The sequence below is a fragment of the Mesocricetus auratus genome, unplaced genomic scaffold, assembly GCF_017639785.1.
Source record: "Mesocricetus auratus isolate SY011 unplaced genomic scaffold, BCM_Maur_2.0 Super-Scaffold_100011, whole genome shotgun sequence".
Lineage (NCBI taxonomy): Eukaryota > Metazoa > Chordata > Mammalia > Rodentia > Cricetidae > Mesocricetus > Mesocricetus auratus.
The window spans coordinates 75,609,011-75,628,029 of NW_024429195.1; the positions used below are offsets into that span (position 1 = coordinate 75,609,011).

At 39.0% G+C, this 19,019-nt stretch overlaps 1 long non-coding RNA gene across 3 annotated transcripts in view; it reads left to right on the forward strand.

The window, feature by feature from the left end:
- The window catches only part of LOC106020939, a 92,100-nt gene that overhangs the window by 25,332 nt on the left and 47,749 nt on the right, over positions 1 to 19,019 (forward strand). The window contains exons 4-8 of one of the 3 annotated variants that reach the window (XR_005880531.1): positions 3,727 to 3,871; positions 4,408 to 4,550; positions 5,058 to 5,277; positions 7,076 to 7,194; positions 8,199 to 8,321. This is a non-coding gene — a long non-coding RNA (uncharacterized LOC106020939). Of the gene's footprint in view, positions 1 to 3,726; positions 3,872 to 4,407; positions 5,278 to 7,075; positions 7,195 to 8,198; positions 8,322 to 19,019 lie in introns of all 3 variants that reach the window. The other 2 variants (XR_005880532.1, XR_001196331.2) reach the window with 2 other exon arrangements.

Sequence of the window (19,019 nt, forward strand, 5' to 3'; positions counted from 1 at the left end):
TTCTCCTAAAACTTTTATTACTCTTACTTTGGGATATGCATTTTTTTAGGTTCCTGTGCAGCCTTTTGTAAGACACCAATGTGGTCCCAAACAAGTCTAAGCACTTAAGGCAGTGGTTCTCAATCTGTGGGTCATGATCCCTCTAACAAACTTCTCTCAAAATTTGCATTATAACTCATAACAGTAGAAAAATTACAGTTATGAAGTAGCAACAAAATAGTTTTAAATGGTTGAGGGGTTCATAACATGTGGAACTGTGTTAATGGTTTGCAAGATTAGGAAGGTTGAGAATCACTGTCTTAGGGTTTCAAGAAGGAAAGCTGAAAAGGTAGAAATAGGAATGAGGCACACACAGAGAATTGCCCCAGTCTCAAACTGAATAGTTGTTAAAAGTGTGTCACCACTGTCCGGACCAAATGGACTTGTATGACTAAGTGTTGAAATCTGGCTTCTGATATAAGAAAATAATTAAGTCAGCCATCTTGTCACAGCACCTTGAAACTTCCCTTCCATTATTGACACTGCTTTCTCTGGCTTGTGAGATTACCTGGTACCATTAGGTAATTCTAACATATTCCATGATATGCTTATGTCCCTGCAAAAGGACACAGAATAAAATTACTATGGATGAGAATACAAATTTTAAAGCCATGTTATGCCTGTGCTAAAAGAGTTCCCTGTGTCCACACCTGCATTTTCTAAAATGTGCACTGCTTTCTCATCCAAGGACAGCATTTGATTGTCATCCCAACTGGTGACTAATGTACATAAACTAAGTGTTCTCCAATGTGCCTTGCACCGGCTTAAGCATTGAGCACAGATTAATTCACATTAGAGTTATATTTATTTGTATTGTGTGGGCAAGGAGACCAATTCATGAAGAGATAAAATAACACGTCCAATTTGTAAAGATAGAGCCAGAATACAACCTCATGGGGCCTGATTCCATAGGTGATGTTTAGATCAATGGTCTTCCTTAAGGTTCCATTTAGTCATTTTTACATGAATGAGAAAAAGACAAATAAGCCTTGTGGTCAGGGCAGATCAGAGTTAAGTTTAGTTCCAAGTCAATTAATTTCATTCAGATAGAAAAAAAAACCAATGTAAAGAAATCCAAGTCTCTGGGAATGGAGAGCTTGCAGTGTAGTGACCCATACATGGCTCAGACACGTACATTTCTTTGAGTGTAAGCCTAGGCCCTGCAGAAGTCCAGCCGCCTGCATTAAAATCCCAGTACCACCACATGAAAGCTACATGATCCCAGGAAAATGGCATTCTGCTTCTGTGATTCTGCCTCGTCTGCATAGTGAGTGTAATTGTGCCCATTTGTCGTGGGTTAAAGAGGTCAGTGATGCAGATTTGGAATGGTGCCTACTACAGAGTTAAGCACACTGTACCGATGGTTTGCTTTCTTGTCATCCTCATGATCTGCTCAGAAGACATCGAGACAGTACCGAAGTATTAGAGGTTTTACGTGTTTAGAAGCTCTCCGGATTTTATATAACAGAGCACAATGCAACTACTGCTAGATATACTTCAGTGACTTTGACAGTGACCCCCACAGAAGTTACAGACATCCTACATATCAGATACTGACATTACAATTCATAACAGTAACAAAATTACAGTTATGAAGTGGCAACGAAATAATTTTATGTTTGGGGTACCACAGCATGAGGAACTGTATTAAAGGGTCAAACATTGGGAAGGCTTAGAACCACTGGTCTAGAACTCTCTGACTTTACCTCATTGTAATGGTAAGTGAAAAGCTGATCAACCACTGGGTGAAATTATAATTTTGCTCCTGGTTAAAGGAGATTTAGCGTAACATATAAATCACCTGGTTCTCAAACTAAAATTAGAGAGACTGAAAATTTATTTTGAAAATGTGAATCTTGATCTGGGCAGATGATTCAGCCAACAAAGTGCTTGCTATGCATATGAGTGTGAATACCCAAGTTCAGATCCCCAGATCATATTGAAAGCTCATGTGGATTGTGTGCCTGAAATCCCAGTGATTGGGAGGCAGAGACAGGGGGACCCTCTGAGACTGCTGGCCAGGGATCTAGTCAAGTGAGTAAGCTCCAAGTTCAGGGAGAAACCATCTCTCAAAAACTAAGGTGGAGAGTGAGCAAGGAAGGTATCCAGTATTAACCTCTAACCTCTGTACAACTATAGGTGAGCAGACGTGGATGTACACACACACACACACACACACACACACATACACACACACATACACACACACACATACACACACATACACACACACACATGCACACACACACAAAATTCTGAATCTTTACACATCAAAAAGTAGGAAATATTCCTATCTATGAAGGTCAAGTGATTAGGAAGCCAAGACGTAGCATTTTGTCTCGGCAATTCATCTTGGGAAGATACTGGAGGATATATGATAGCTTACAGATCAGATTGATTTCCATACATATAAGTCTTCACATTTGTTTTCGCCAAAGAATCACACTGGATTCTGGGAAGCCCTTTTGAGGGCTTTCGTGGGGTAAGGCAGACTTGATTCCTTTAAGGTAGTTTGGCCCAACCATGCCAGTTCACCAATGGGAAAGGCTGGCAAAATTCCAAGGGTGATGTGTGTTATATATGTTATGTCATGGGGTGGACTGTGTTTGTGTGGGTGAAAGGGGAAGGCTATAATTTTATAGCTATTAGTAGACCAGTTCTGCTAAAGCTCTTTTTCTTCTAAAAATGGTTGAAAGAATCTCAGCACTCAGGACAATTCTAGGCTGCTCCATCACTAGAATAGAATCCAGCCACACTTGATACTAATTCTTGACAATACAAGTCATAGGAGTGTAAAATACTGACCACTCTGGTCCCATTTCTTTCTTTTGTCTTAAGAACAAAATTGTCTTTTGTGAACGATTTTCCTGTGTAAATTAGGAGGTAGGGTTTTGAACTTAATCCTAACTAATTAGGAAAGATGGTGTCACTGTTGTCTTGCTTAGAAAGGAGCAAGATCAAGCTCACTATGGAGCCATGAATTGTTTCCATACAGATAGTCATCATTTGTGTCAGATGTTCTTCCAGTTCCTTGAATATATAAATTAGAACAACAATTATGTCTTACTTTTTGTTGTCCAGAGTCATCCTCCTGTGATGCTTAGGGATTGCATTACACGTGGGTAATCAGGTGAAGGAGCGCCTCATGATCATCCATGGGTCAGCTATGTGGACTCTAGCTGCCAAAGGCGCTTCTCCTTCTGAACAGAGCGCTTTGCTCAGCCAGTGTAGACATGGCCTGATAAACAATGGAACTTCTCCCTTGAGAACTGGAGTGTGGATTGATCTAATACTTTAACTGAAAATTGTGCACAGGTTTGATGAATGGTTGAAATGACTGCATTTCTACTAAAATGGATTCTAAATTGACGATAATGTGATGAGTAGTGTAATTTATAACGAACTCCAGTGGGGTAGTGCTGAGTGTTGCAAAAGCTAATCAAGGGGCTATCAAATCAAAGGTTTCATGTGAGCTTAACTATGTGTGTCAGGGAGGTTTGTGCAGGCTTATATCTGTCAGGTCGTAGCACTAAACCTGTCAGAGTGCTGCCTGGCCATGTCGTTTTTAACCAAGATGTCACCTATCTCATGAGAACCAACCTGCCTTGTGCTGTCCCCACTCTATTTTATTGGGGATAACAAACACAGAGGGCATGCCTCTGTTAACACTGCACTTTTATTTTGCAGATTCACAGGCTAATGGAGTCAGTGACGAAGTGGTTTATGAACAGCAACCACTGTGCCCTGCACTGGATGGCTGCAGGGAATGTTTGCAGACATGCCCAGAGAAGTCTGCCCAGGGCCATTGAGATACCTCTGAGATTTAAATCAGGTGTGTGAAGGATGCTAGAAACATGAATTGTTGTCTGTGTTTTTCTTTTCTTGCACTTAGACCCACCAAGGAAAGTGGGAAAGGTGGTGACTTAACCATTAAAACATACCCCCAACTGAACCATTCTCTGCTAGGACTTGACATACTCCAAACCAGGTTTTCCCAGACTCTTTGTATCTCACCAAGCTTCCAAGTTTTACATTTTAAAACCATGATGGCAGTTTTTCATATGTTAAAAAACTACTTGATGTTGGAACTATGTTAAAAAATTGAGACTTGAAATTTGATATTTTTTATCATTTGTCTATTTCCTCAGGGGAAAAAATAAGTGTTGTTGGTGATATGAATTAACTGTGAGAAACCTAAGAAAAATATTACCTTCAAATTCTCTTCAAAATAGATGTTCACATTATCTTTAAAAGGTGGTTAAGTGGTTCAGAAAAAAGCAAGCAACATTAACAGCTTCAGAAAATATAAACCATGCCTCTTTAGAAGATTAAGTTATGCTTAATAGCCTATACGCTTAATTTGTTCAGAAGCTACACAGTCTTTGTCGCTGTATTTTGTTGGAAAGGAAGGAGAGGCTGTTTCTACAGGTGTCACAGAAAAATCGATGCTGAGCCACGGATTATTGGATCCCACAGAACCGTGGAGACTTGGCAGTGAAATTCTTCCAAAGGTGAGTAGGGGCATTGATTTTCTTTCTCATGTATAAGGAAATATGGCCCAAGGAACAGAGACTAAATTTAGATTGAAAACAAGTGTGACATGACCCTTTACTTCCAAAAAAAAATGCAGTAACTTCGCCAAATAAATAAGTGTGGAAATTCAATGAGAATGTGAGCATAGAAGTTGGTCTCATTTGGTTTTCTTAGATTTGCTTTTTTAAAAAGTATCCTTGGTGCATTTTATTTAAAAACATAATTGTTTGACCCTTAATCTGTAGCTCAGATTCAGCTGAAAAGTTTTTGGTGGAATATTTGTACCATCTAATATGAAACTCTCCCTCTTTAATCCCTGGCATGAATACAATAACCTGTCCATTTCTAAGGAAAACAACCCCATTATCTACATCATCAGACTTAAAAACAGAAGCCAATGATGAACCTTCATGCTTAAACTGTATTTCCCATCTAATTTGTACCGTGGCTTCTAGATGCATACTCGCTTGTGTACTATGTTACAGTGTCTTCTAGATATCTGTGTTGAAAGAAAAAGGAAAAAAAATAAAACAAGAAGCGATTCCTAACTCCTTGGTTGTTATACTACATTGCTTAGCATTCCATCTGCACAGGCAGAGGTGTTCCTGGTTTGGGAAGTATAAATCCCGTGGGAAGTCAACTGAAGAACATTTTACACATCACTCATTCTATTATGATCCTGCTGCTCTTCCATCTCTCGACAAGGTAAGAGATTTATTGTGAATTGACTACAAGAAGTAGAGAATGTTGTATACTAGTGGAACCTGCTCTCAATGTGGTGTATATTTTTTGCAAGTTATGATGGAGAATATGCAACTTGTTTTCTAAGCAAAGCAAAATTGAAGCAATTAAACTGCTGACTTACACGATTGCATGCTCACCTGTCCCTGGTGGTATTAGTGTATTCTGTCATGGGACCTGGGTTCTGTAGTGTTGTCTTCCTCATGGGAAGTGGTACAGGAAAATTTTTATAATAAATTTGAGCAGAGTTGATGATTCAGAGATTGTTCAGGCTTAAAAGCAGAAAATGGGCCAAATTGCCACTTTAATCTGGCTACAAAGAGATATATTTGAATTATACACATTTGTGCAATCAGAAACTGATTATAACATGTCAAAATACAAAAGTCCTACCAGTTCATAGCAATAAATGTGATGGATTTTTTTGTTGATTTTTGTTCCTTTGTTTTTGTTTCTTTGTTTCTTGAGGGAGGGTTTCTCTGGGTTACCTTATCTGTCCTGAAACTTGCTCTGTAGAACAGGCTGGCCTCAAACTCATAGAGACCCACCTGCCTCTGCCTCTTGAGTGCTGGGATTAAAGGTGTGCACCAACACCTCCCAGATGGTATTGATTTTTTTTAAATTGGCCAGTAAAAACAGTCTTATCCTCTTTTCCTTAGTTTAAATTTTTCAATTGGCTGAAACACTAAAGACTGTGTATACATCTTCACTCAGACTGGATCACCTAGACAGTATCCTGACACTGATTGTACCCCATATCACTGTTCTGTGCTTGACAGCTTACTGGAAGGGCGCAGAACTTTACACAAAGCAAATGAAAGTGTAAACCTTTTGATTTCCCATTTGATGCGGTAAGATTTTATCAAGTGCCATGAAACAGCATTTGATTTCATCAGTGACCCATCATGCTTTATATGCTTTGTCTGAACTGTGACTATTTTAAGATGTTTAAAACTAGTCTCTTTAATGATTATGTTTATATATAAATCAAATCATTTTTACCATTTTCTATCTTCTTTAGCTTATAGCTCAGAATATCATGCAAGGTATATAAATACAGTATAAATGGTATACATTATAGCTCTTTGGGGGAAAGGGCATGCTATTTTCTATTCCTTGCTGAGGTTTAATGACTGGTATGTAAATTATTTGAAGTGAACAAAAACAATAGCAATTTTCAAGTGCTCTAAGGTTAAAATGGGAAAAAAAAGATTTTTGAGATGAGTGAAACCATGTGAATATTATTGCAACAATGGAATGTCTTTATAAGAATAAAATGTAAACCACAAAGGGTGAGATGATGCAGGAGTTAAACATGGATACAGTTCCAGACACTCATGTACACAATTCAGAATACATCAGTATCTATCCTCTTCACTTGGCCTGCATATTATATGGACCAAACTGAAAACATTTTTATGTCTATCAAAAAATTAAATTGGAATCTCTTATAAGATATTGAATATTTGTATCTATGTCTAATCAATATGATGCAGTCACTTTCCTTCTAGATTAAGGTTAAGCATGTCTTATGAGTTTTTCAAGTTGAATGTTTCCTAAATGATTTGGGGGAAGTGAAGTGGCAATTTGTTGAGGCATATTCATTTTTGTTGTGCAAGCTGTCTGAGATGCTAACATAGCAAAAGCATGTCTTTGATTTAGAAACGTTTTCTTTGCTTGTTTCTCATCATCCTTTGGGGTCTTTCTGGACTCCCCTCTCTTCTGTTTCTCCTTGATGCTTCTATTGTATTCCAATTGGCAGTTAAAGGACAGAAGCAGCAATAAGGCTGCTTGGCTACATTTTCACAGTGCCACCAACTGCGAGTTAAGCTGACAAACATTCTGAGAGCTTGGCCCATTTCATTCACAGCAGGATGGCAGGTAAAAGCATTTCTGTATTAGAATACACATTTTGTTTCTTCAGGTTTTTGGTTTAACTTTTCCCTGCTTGCCTGTCAGGGGGAGAAAAGGAAGTAGGTTGGGGATCAAATGCCTGGGGTATTTAATCAAATGCCTGGCAACTCCTGATTACAGGATATGGAAATTACACTTTTAAGGATCACTGTGGTAGATTTTGTCAACTCAAATGGGTGCCCCCTTCTACACAGTATGCATTCGGTCTGCTTCCGTCCTACCACCACCTAAACAGAATATAGTGGAAGAATTGCAAAGTGTTCTTATAATTCTTGGGTTATTAGAAACTAAACGTGTTGAGTAAAAGTGTTCATTGCATATGTATATCTGTATATAATGTGTAATATTGTTTGATCTATAAGAGTGAGACGTTGGGGTTCAATTTCACTGTGTTCGGCTAACTTGATTAGGATTTCTTAAATGGCTACCTTCCATAGGAGTGAAACTCACTTAATCAAGCAAACATCACAAAGAAAATCATATATTCATCTTTGACCATATGACCTTTCACTCTGCCATGCTAAACACCTCCAAGTTCATGCAGATGGGAATTTTTGGGACAAAACAAATTGGCTTTTCTCCCTGAGCAGCAGTAGATCAAGGGAATTTTCCAATGATTGGTAAAATTTGGATAATAACATCAGTTTGTATTGGTGCTGATCACATTTTTAAGGAAGGTTATATCTTTATATATGAGTCATGTGGGACAAATGAGTGTAGTGCTGTCACATTTATGTGGCAGGACTGAAGTTCTGAGCTATCTCAGATTAATGTGATGAGAGCATTACTCACTGTGAATGAATCCAAAGTTCCCTAGCTCGTGACCAGTTACACAGTTATCAAAGTCTGTTTTACAAAACTTCTTCTGCAGGAGTTCACACCTACGTGTACATGCTATCTTAACTTGGTGTTTGACTGGCATTTTGTGTTGCATTCTCTGAGTGTCCCATAGATATTTCTCTTCTGATTAGGTCATATCCTAACAAAGAATGCAGTGGAAAAATGTCAGAGCCTTTCTTTGAAGTTTTATAAGACAAATTATGAATTGAAAAGTGGATTCCCACACTGTGACTATGCCTAGAATCTTGTCAAAGGTATGTGGTCCCTTCTGTTCAGCAGTTGGACAGCTCCTCTAGCCAATTTGTCAAGGCTGACAAAGATTTTCCGTTTATAAATGTCCTATAGGATTCACAAGGAGTGCTGCATACTCATTTGTTTTCTAAAGTAAGGTTCAGGATCAATAAGTTAAAAAGTTTTTCAGAGTTACTTTTCTACTTGCCTATAGCAATACCACCTTGGATATTGATCCCTTCAGAAGGCAGTAAGACCAGCTCTACTGCACCCTAGAGCACAAGGTGGATTCACTTTCTGCTACCAGGAAGAGGCCTCAACATTTGCTCTTTTGATGCGTTTTACCTTTCAAAATAATAGATATGAGGGCAAGCTTTTGAGTGGTAGAACAGAAAGGCAATCTTTCACAACAGATTTTATTATTAGTACTAATATTCTAGTTTGTTAAATAAAACTACCAGAAAGATGTCCTCTTTTGGGATCAAATCGCTGAATAAAGTGCAGATCCTTTCATATCTGTCATGAGAACGAGTAACGGAGGGAAGAAGTACCCTTCAGCTGCTGTGGCTCCTTAGGGCCTGTTAGGCTGATGAGCTTTTAATGAACTTGAAGCTAAAAAGATGGACCATTGCTTTCTAATGTTGCATAAAGATAACAGTCCACCTCGATCTGGCTCTTTTCTAATTGTTAATCCCAGTAGTCCATGATGCAGGACAAATATATGCACCCATGCTTTCGTGAGCTGTGCACATCTCTCAGCATGAAAACAGCAGGGGAGGGAGACCTCAGAATATAGGGATGTTGCCCCAAAGAGAGACATGTTAAATTCAAAGCTTGAGTTTTATTTTAGAGATACACATTTTTGCCTCCTATTATAGTTGTATTGTGTGTACTTCATTGTTTAAAAAATATTTCAATGTGCTTCTGATTGAGTAGAGCTGGTATTTGAAATAGGCTCGCCATATCTCCCCCTCTGAACCCTGCTAGACCTTTGTTGGATGTCTCTAATGTTTCATCACATATCCAGCATCCTAGCATGTGCATCATGCACTTCATTCAGGTTTAATAAAACACATACTGGAGAAACCTGGAGTTGTGACACATGAATGGGCAGATGGTGGGAGGCTTGCAAATGATGGTCACAGACGTGAACCTACTTTTTCTATCTTGATGACTTAGGTGATTTTTCTCAGAAAGTAGCAATGAGTTCTTTGTGAATTTGCAAAATTTTTCTGAACCCAAATCAATTCATTTGGGCTTTAGGAAGTTGTCAGCAGTTTAGATATATAGGGAAACTTCTTAGTTCCCATCACTGTCTTTGACAAGCATTGCACACTCCAAGGTTCTATTTTCTTTTCATGTTTTTCTCTGAAGATTGACTGCTACATTGTATTTCTTGGTTCAGATTTGGTGTACATGGATTGCATTGAACCAGAAGAATAGAAACTTGGTATAGGGGATTCTGGTTTCCTTGGTATGGGACTAGAATGCTGGTGTGTGTGTGTTCATATGTGTGTGTATCTGTGTGTATGTATGTGCATATCTGTGTGTGCATATGTGTGTTTGTGTCTGTATGTGCATATGAGTATCTCTGTGTGTGCATGTGTGTGTATGTGTGAGAGAGAGACAGAGACAGAGAGAGACAGAGACTTAGAGAGAACGTTGCTCATGTTAGTGCACACATGTGCTGGTTAGACTAGAATTGACTTGAATAGTTTGAATCCCTATTCTACTCATTAGCACTGTAAAGAATTTTTAAACCTGCTTCCTTACTTATAAAATAAGGATATTCACCATCACTCTCATAGAAATAAAATAGTGTAGTGCATCTAAAAACCATACTTAATGTATGGCAAAAGATCAGAAACATCAATAATCATCTTCCATGTAGCTAGCATTTATTGTGTGACTGTATGCACACATGCAACCCATATACACATTGTTCAACATAACACATTATTATTCAAAGCATGCTGGCTGGTCTTCAGGAGGAGTCGTGAGAAGACACTGCTTGCCGTCAGCATTGGCATCGTCCATTGAGCAGCTGCGCCCTTGTCTTATTCAGCCGCAATACCCAATGCCCTGCCTCCCTGTCCCTCTGTGCTGGCTGAGTCTTTCAAGTGAGAACCTGCAGTTCACCCACATAAAGGTGTGGATGACTGAAAGCATTTGCTGTACTGCCCTTAGAAAGGTCACTGACCTCTTATCAGGGATCAAATACTGAGCCAAGGAGATTGTGGGCACAGGCAGCAGTTGGAGAAATTATTCTGACTGTGCAGTCTTTGCCTGCCCTCTGGAGTGCTCCCCAGAGTCGGGATGGTTAACTGGGCCAAGGGGTGAGGTTAGTTCAGCTGCTGAAGGTGCCTGCTGGGGCTCTCTGTGGGGTTTGTCCCACATCCTCAAAGGCAGCCTCTCTCTATGCCTGGGGCCATTTAGGAATGCCTGTCAGCACTTCCATTTTTTTAAACCCCACTTTTCATTTCTTACTGTGGGCTTTGAATCTTGCTATGCCTTAGATACAAGCTAGAGCCTTTTGAACAGTTTTCCCAATATTATTCTTCTTGTTTGGATATATATTTCTTTTTTTCTACCAATATCCCCTCCCTATAGTCCTTCTTACTTGTTCATTGTATTTCTCTAACAAAGATCCTTGTATTCAAGGATGACAGCTTTCCATTCATCAGATGGTATTTCTGATGCTATCTTTTGAAATATACTTCTTTGTCTTTTATGCAACCTGTAGGCAGATTTAAGATGTGAAGAATTACAGTTTAAGGTACCGCTCACCAGAGGTTCATGTTTCGAGAGTCTTGTAATTTCTCTTGGATGTATGTGCAGTACATAAAGAATTCTAAGGTAGCCATGATACAGGATGCCACCAAAAAGCCCTCCCAGTCAATAGAGGAGGGGGGATTTAAAGAGTGATAATCCTATCCGGTTTTACTAACTGCCTTGTTTAATCCATGGGGTTTGAATAAAAGGGTCTGCCCATAGTTTGCAAGAATCAATCAGATCACTGCATTTTGTAAACACCAACATGGTACAGACATTACTCTCAATCTCTTAAAAGGTGATAAATAGCCTTTGATTCCAGCACTTGGGAGGCAGAAGGAGGTGGGTCTTTGTGAGATCAAGGCCAGTCTAGTCTACAGAGTGAATTTCAGTCTAGTTAGGACTACACAGTATGACCCTGGCTCAAAAAAATTCTTTTTCTATATCAACTACCCTCTCCAGTCGTTTTGTTCTATGAAAGGGTTTGGAGAGATGCAGTGTATTGGGTAGTTTGTTAAAAAGAAAAGAAAAGGAAAGGAAAGAAAAGAAAAGAAAAAAGAAAGACTGGATAGCGTTATCTCAGTTTAAATTCCCCACATGGCACAGAATAGCACTCTCCTGTGGTATCTTGTAAGGTAGATGCCAGTGGCTACCCTCTGATTCCTTTACTTAGTACACAGACATCCAAGAGGAGAATATCCTCAGAGGAAGACAGGACAAATGTCCAAGTGTGAACAGATGAGTACACCAGGGTCCATAGCATCCTGTATCGCTTGCCCAGGTTCGGAGCCCAGATCACTCTGAAGTTTACATTAAAGCAGCAAACATGCTATTTTCAAAATGTCCTGCACAAATGAGGAAGATGAATGTGGATGTCTACTGGATACTTGCTATATATGAGACACATATAATAATACCATTGTTCAATAATAAAAATAATAATAGCTAATCTGGGGTGTTACCGGGCACTAAATAGGGACCAGTTTTTACAAGTTGTCTAAGTTCCTAATCTAATCTGTTACTTTTGTATTATTATCTGTTGTACAATTGAGGAAAAGGATGTTAAGACCAGTGCTTTTAAAGTATATACCAAGACTCTGAACACAAATATCCTTTGTGTATACAACAGGTGAGGTCACTGAACATTTAAGTCACTTGTCCACCTTGCTCATTGTGGAAGAGCTGGAATACACAAGGTTACTCTGAAACCTCTCTTGCCATTCTGGGTATTGGAATTCTTAGGAAGGACATTTTACTGCATTTGTTTTTCCCCTTTTGTTTCTATTATAAATCACCATAAATTGGTATCTTCTTCAAGTAGAATAAAATGAAATTACTCAAAAAATAAAATGTCAAAGCAACTTTTTAAAGAATTGAATGATAAAACATTTTTTACATTATATGTGTAATTAGTAAAAAAGTTTTCATGCAGCATTTTCTGATAGTGTTTTTCCCTTCCCCATTTTCTCCTACATTGTTCCCACCCCCTTATCTAATGGGAAAAGATCCTCACTAATCATACATCTGATAGAGGTTTGCTATCTAAAACATATAGGAAATACAAAGCCTGAAAATCAAGAAAACAAATAATCTAATTAAAAAATGGCTTATACAACTAGGCAAACAGTTCTCAAAAGACGAAACACAACTGGATGAGAAGCACTTAAAGAGATGCGCAACACCCTTAGCCATCAGAGAAATGAAAATCAAAACTACGTTGAGATTTAATTGTACACAGGTCAGAATGCTAAAGAACAATACAACAAATGACAACACATGCTGGTGAAGATGTAGGGAAAAGGAAACACGAATTCATTGCTAATAAGAGTGGTACACCCACTGTGGAGATCGGTGGGGCAGTTCCTCAGGAAGCTGAGATCTACCTCAAGATCCACCTATACAACTCATAGATGGTCATGTACTCAATGTACTTACTTTTAATATTTACAGCAGAGGCCTTCGGTTATACCCAGATGGGAAATAGATAAAAAATACAATTATAAGTGTTGCTGCCTCTACTTTTTTGTATTTTTCATTTCACCAAAATTAAATAGAATGTATTAATAATATACCCATAAGAACTGAACTCATTTTATTTGCAATGTACCTAATATGAAAGCCTACTGTCTCAACACTCACATAACCAAGGAATAAAGTCCCCACTAAAATAGTTCTTTTGAGATAATAGAGACAGCACTGTACTGAAGGTATATAGTTTTCATTTCCAGAGGACAAGTTTGGTGTTGTGTTGATTAATTAACATTCTTTGGCTTGCTTTTAGGGAGGTCAAGAAATTAAATGAAACATATAACAAAGATAGGAACGCAAACATTGTAGGTTCTTTCTAAGGTGATGGGAGGAATTCTTTCCTTCTGTGGCTTGCTAGACAGAACAACATACCTTAGACTCTGTTCCCTTCGTACCATTCCCTGAAGCAAATTTCAAAATAAATATGAAAGTAAATAAATAGGAAACCTGTCTTTCCCGGGGGACTAGGGGAAGCAGGTACTAGGGCAGGCATTCATTCCATCTACAGAATTATGTACAGAAAATTAATGAGAAGAAGAGGGTGAATAAACAAAACAGGTCTAAGTGTTATGTGTATGCTTATATACAGCAACATGCCGTAGATTTCAAGACAAAGTTTAGTTTCTTTTGACCTTACTCACTCTCCTGAGCATAACACTGACTTCTTTCTGTAACACTGTATTAGTGGTATTGATGCTGGCTTTGAGACCCTTTCGTTTTCTGTTTCTGTTGGTTTGTTTAGTTGAGAGAGTTCCCTGCTATGTTGACTAAGCCTTGAACTTGTGGCAATATTTCTGCCTCTACCTCTGCCTCCTGCCTCCTCAGTATTGTGTTTACATGTATGTGCCACCATCCCAAGGCTATTCTGAGTCTCAGTTGAGCTTCAACGAAGATGCAACTGAGCAGAGGTGTTCTGCTTCATGTGATACCATATCAGTATAGAGCTTCCTCTACATTCATAGAAGGTAAAAATGATGGCCAAAGATATATAGGAACCTAAGTTTGTCCTCATAATGGAGCCATTTTAGTACCTTGAATTTCATATGCATTCTTGTTCTTAAGCATTGCTCTATTGTGAGATCTAATCTGTGATTCAAATTGAGTTCACATAATAATATCCTGATCAGGTAGTTATGGGGCACCCAGTCTATATTAAGTCCCATGGTGGTGGGGTGTTAAGGTCTCTGAGACACAATTTTGAACACTTGATTTCACCACCCATCAAGTGAGTGCTTGATGAGGATATCAGGATAAATTTAGATCATCATAGCATTGGCTTTAATAAAAAGATTGACTGTCCCTATGAATGTAGAAGTGATAAACTTGGGTGGTTCGAGTCAGGAAATGTTTTGGCAAAAGACTGACATTTAAACAAAATATGAAAAGAAAAAGCTATCAAAGTGTAGCTGACCGTCCATGGATTCTTCATTCACATCCTCTCTCCTTTCCTGGGACTATCTCTCAGCACAGTGACTAGGATTTCATGTTGTTATCCTACACCATGTTCCTCCAAACACCTAAGTAGCCAGTGTGGCTAAAAGTACCTATGTTATACCTGATTACCACCTAGTTTCAAACATGCAGCATCTGTTGGTTATTTTTATTTTCTTCATCTTTGACCACTCATCAATAGTTAATAATCCCTAGCTGTTAAATGGAATTGTAGGCTTGGAATCAGAGCTCCATGGGAGAAAACACATGTAACCTAACATTTAAATTAAAAACCATAAGCTTATATGGATTTCATTTAAAGTATGGAGACTGAGAATAGAGGGCTTTCGTTTGAAGAAGAAAATTATTTAGCAACATGGCAGGAAACCCTCCTTTCTTCCTTCTTTTTCTTAAAAAAAAAGATTGCAGGGGGCTGGAGAAATTGTGGTTCAGTGGGTGACTACCAACCTAGTTTGTAAAAGATCATGGGTACTATTCACAAGAATGTAAGTGACAGGTTTTTGTTTTTGATTTTTTAAGAAGAAAGAAAAAGAAGAAAGTAAATAAGACTAAGTTCACACTGCTAGCTACAAGTTTAGCAGGGTCCAGAAAGAGAAGAGATGTTTAACACATGCCTACATGAGACAGCGAGGCTAGTTGTATATTTGTTGCTAAATGAGGCATCTGTGGATCCACACAGAACTGAAGAATCAGTCATTAACCCCAACACTGCAGGGAATGTCAGCTAGCATGTGAAGGCAGAAGAAATCTCAATATGCCAAGAGAGGGTTGGGTAGATATCAGATGTCAATAGTACATCCCCAGGCAGAAGGCCACAGTTTTCACATGAATAGAGCTGTGCATGAGATGGTGCTCATAAGCAGTCCTTGATAGATGCCAGCCACTCCCTATTTATTAAGATAGATTGTCACTGTTAAAATGGCATTACTCTTAAAACAAAACCTTGGCACTGCCTTGGGCCAAAGTTTTTATACATTTCAAGTTAAAAGCTAGGAATTCAGGTACTTATGTTATGTGAACTTGTTCGGATATTTATCTGTCTAGTTCAAACATGAACATGATATGGGTCAATGGGAAACACACACACACACACACACACACAGAGAGAGAGAGAGAGAGAGAGAGAGAGAGAGAGAGAGAGAGAGAGATTCAGAGAGACAGAGAGAAATATATGAATTATAACCAACCAGTAGACCCAATAGACTATGCCCCTGGGTACAGATGAACAATCATTTGAACTGAGTGTCAATGTAATATTAATGAATCATACTCTTTTGTGTGCAAAAAGATCGTGGGGCTAGAATCCTGAGTTGTATGGGTGACAGCTTTTGTGCTCCTTGTCACTAGACACCTAAGACATTTTTCTCAATAAAACCTGTTTACTGTCTCATCTTTTTTCCCTTCTATAAAATTTAATGCAGCCCTCAGAGTCAGATTTGCTGACTTCAGAACTGAAGGTGCCACTCCCTTATTAATAAATTCAGGTGGCTCCTTCATGCACTGCCTCAGACTCCAGATCAGAGCCCAGCACTCTTCCTTGCTTTGTGACTTCCTCCTCACTCATTCTGCCTATCCATGCTGTTCCATATTTCCACGTCAAATTGAACCTTCTGAAACTCGTTTCTTCTTGGTTCTCACTGCTTGGCAGTTCTTTCAAACCACAAACCACAAACTCACAACTGTGGTTATCTTTAACGGAGTTCTAGGAATGTTAAAATGAACAGGAAATGCAAAACTTGTTTATTATTATGGCTCAATTTTATTAAGCTCTACTGACACTAACTGGAAGTTGGTGTAAGTCCCTGATTATGAATGCATAGACACTCATTTTAATGATGAAACTTCATATAAACTTTAAAGACCAGTTTCTTAAAATGTGCTCCTTGTGTCTGCATTTACCACATTGCCTAAAAGTATTATCAGGAAATAACCTTTCCTTTTTATTTCCACTTCTGAATTCTACTAGGTAGAGGGGTGGGAGCTTATGTGGTACCAGCCATGTATCACTTGACCCACAGTCTAAGAGAATCAATAGGAACGTGAGGAAATGTGCTACACCACAGTTGGAATTTTGGCACCCTTGTCAGCTAAAGGGGTCAGTAGAACAGAAGATCATGCTGATACAGAAGGGAGCAAAAAAGACTTAGACAGGAGCCATAACGTAGAAAAAAGCAAAAATGAATGCTATGCTGTGAGGGGTCCCTGGGTCAATGCTCACTGAGTCACAAGCAGTAGAAAGACAGGCTGAAGTAGCATCAGGCTTTGGTGAGAGATGAAGTTTATAGTTACCTCAGAACGAGTGTAGTAGTAGAAAGGATAGGTTGAGAAAGCTGAGTCAGCAATGGCAGGCAGCTTACAGTTTCTACCAGCCTGGTGTCGATGTAAAAGAAAGAGAGGGTGTGGTTACTACAAGGGGTGATAGGACTAAAGAAAGCACTATGAGGAAGAGAGGCTGCTCTGGGGAGGGGTGCTTGTAAGGAAACGGAAGAGGATGGGACACACATTACCTACACAGCTACTTAGAACTGGAAGGGTGTCTTTAGAGAAAATTGATAATATCTTCCTCTTCCAAGATAGGAGGAGAGAAGCTAAATTGGTCCATGGGTAGATTAAAATGAAATCTATCTCTAAGGTTCATTTGGTCTCAGGCAGTAGCCAGCAAGATGGCTGTTGGAGCATTGACAGGAGCTCTACAGATATGTGTGTAGCATCTGCTTTGAAGATCAGGGCAGAGCAGGGAGCTGAGGAGATGTAAATGGAGGCATTCCTTAGAAGCAGTAGTGTCACACTAAGACTCTGTGCCTATGTGGTGGCAGCCTTCAGCCAGTACTTTACTTTTCTTGGCATCACTGAGTATCTTGGGATCGGGAGTAAAGAAGAGCTTTGTTCCATTTACCCAAAGTAGGATGCTGAGCCAGAAGGTTGGCAGAAGGACAACGGGGCAAAACGGAAACACATGAAACAAGCAAGGTGGAGAATGTGGTAAGCGGAGACTCAGTTCTCGTGGCTTGTCTTGCTATGCCTGTTGTAGTCTTAGAGGTGTAGGCAGAAAGACTTAATTTATTCTGAGGCAGCTTTAAAAGACAGCAAATATTTAGACAGGAATCAACTTTTCTTTTTTTCTAGACTCTTCATTGTATAAAGCAACATCGGTGAAGCAAAGCCAGAGGCTCTGGCTTAATTTTCCTGAGATTTTGTAGTAAAATGAATTCTCAGAAAGTTCATCTTTTCAATAGGGTTTTAACTGGGGGATCATTAATCCTTTATGGTAGGAGCTATCTTTGTAAATTGCCTGCATTTCCCATTGTATTTGATTGGTATGGGATAATAAGGGCTGACCTCTGGGGAGAGATTATTATATATTTATTTATGAAGATTCCACTGTGGGCATATGGATGATCCTTGAGCTTCTATTCTGTTGTCATCTGCAGTCTAACCTTTAATTTTCTGCCATGGAGATTTGCTGGTTTGCCTTTGCATGTAAAAAGACTTTTCATTAATATGTTCCGTGGGATGTGATACAGTGTGGGGGATGCTGGACTTGCCGGTCCCATTCTTCCCTCAACCGCTTAAATCCAAGTACACCACTTTGCATCTCAGAGCCTCAGTGAAACATGCATAAAAATACCCATGCCTTTCTCCAGATTCCAGCTGAGAACCTGCCACATGGGAAAAAAGATCAGATAATTATATTACTATAGGTGAACAATCTAGGGGTCCTTCCTACCTTCTCCTTCTCCCTCTTTCCTTCCCAGTCTTCTACCCAAACCCTCCTTCATTCCCTTTCTATCCCTTCCTTTCTCATATTGATGAGATCAGAATATTCCAGAGATAAATGCTTGTAAAGTCAGGTATTACTTCCTTATCCACCACTGTGGTGCCCTGTACGGGTGTCCTTACTGATGCAAAAGTTGTTCATTGTGTCCCAGGCACAGCAATGATTTGTTCACTTATTCAGCCAGTCAACTAGTATTTTTTGAGAGTCTGCTATGGTATGGATATCTTTCCAGGTTCCACGTCCATCTGTGAACTTAAATGGCTTTGTCATGCTATTTTTATCCAAGTGACTGAGGCTTTGTTTTTCAATTTGACTTACCAATACAGTAATACTGAAGAGTCGCTGTTCCTTTACTCAAATCCACACCATCTAGTATAGTGTCAGATACAGAGTGGGTAGTCAATAAAGCTTTTTGGATAAGCTAATTGGGAGCTAATGCTTTATTAATATACATGTATACTCATTTATACTCTGAGTAGAGGACATGTACTTAAAGATGAAGTCATATAACTCCCCATACTGTTGAATAAAAAGAAATTCATTTATTTGGCTGTGCCATTTCCCCATGACTGAGTAAATGAAGGCAACTATGTAATTCTGTTGGAAATTTCTAGTTAAACTTCCACCAGAAGCATTTTGTGAGCATGTCAGCAATTGATGAAGGTGTTATGAAATTCTAATCATAAAAATG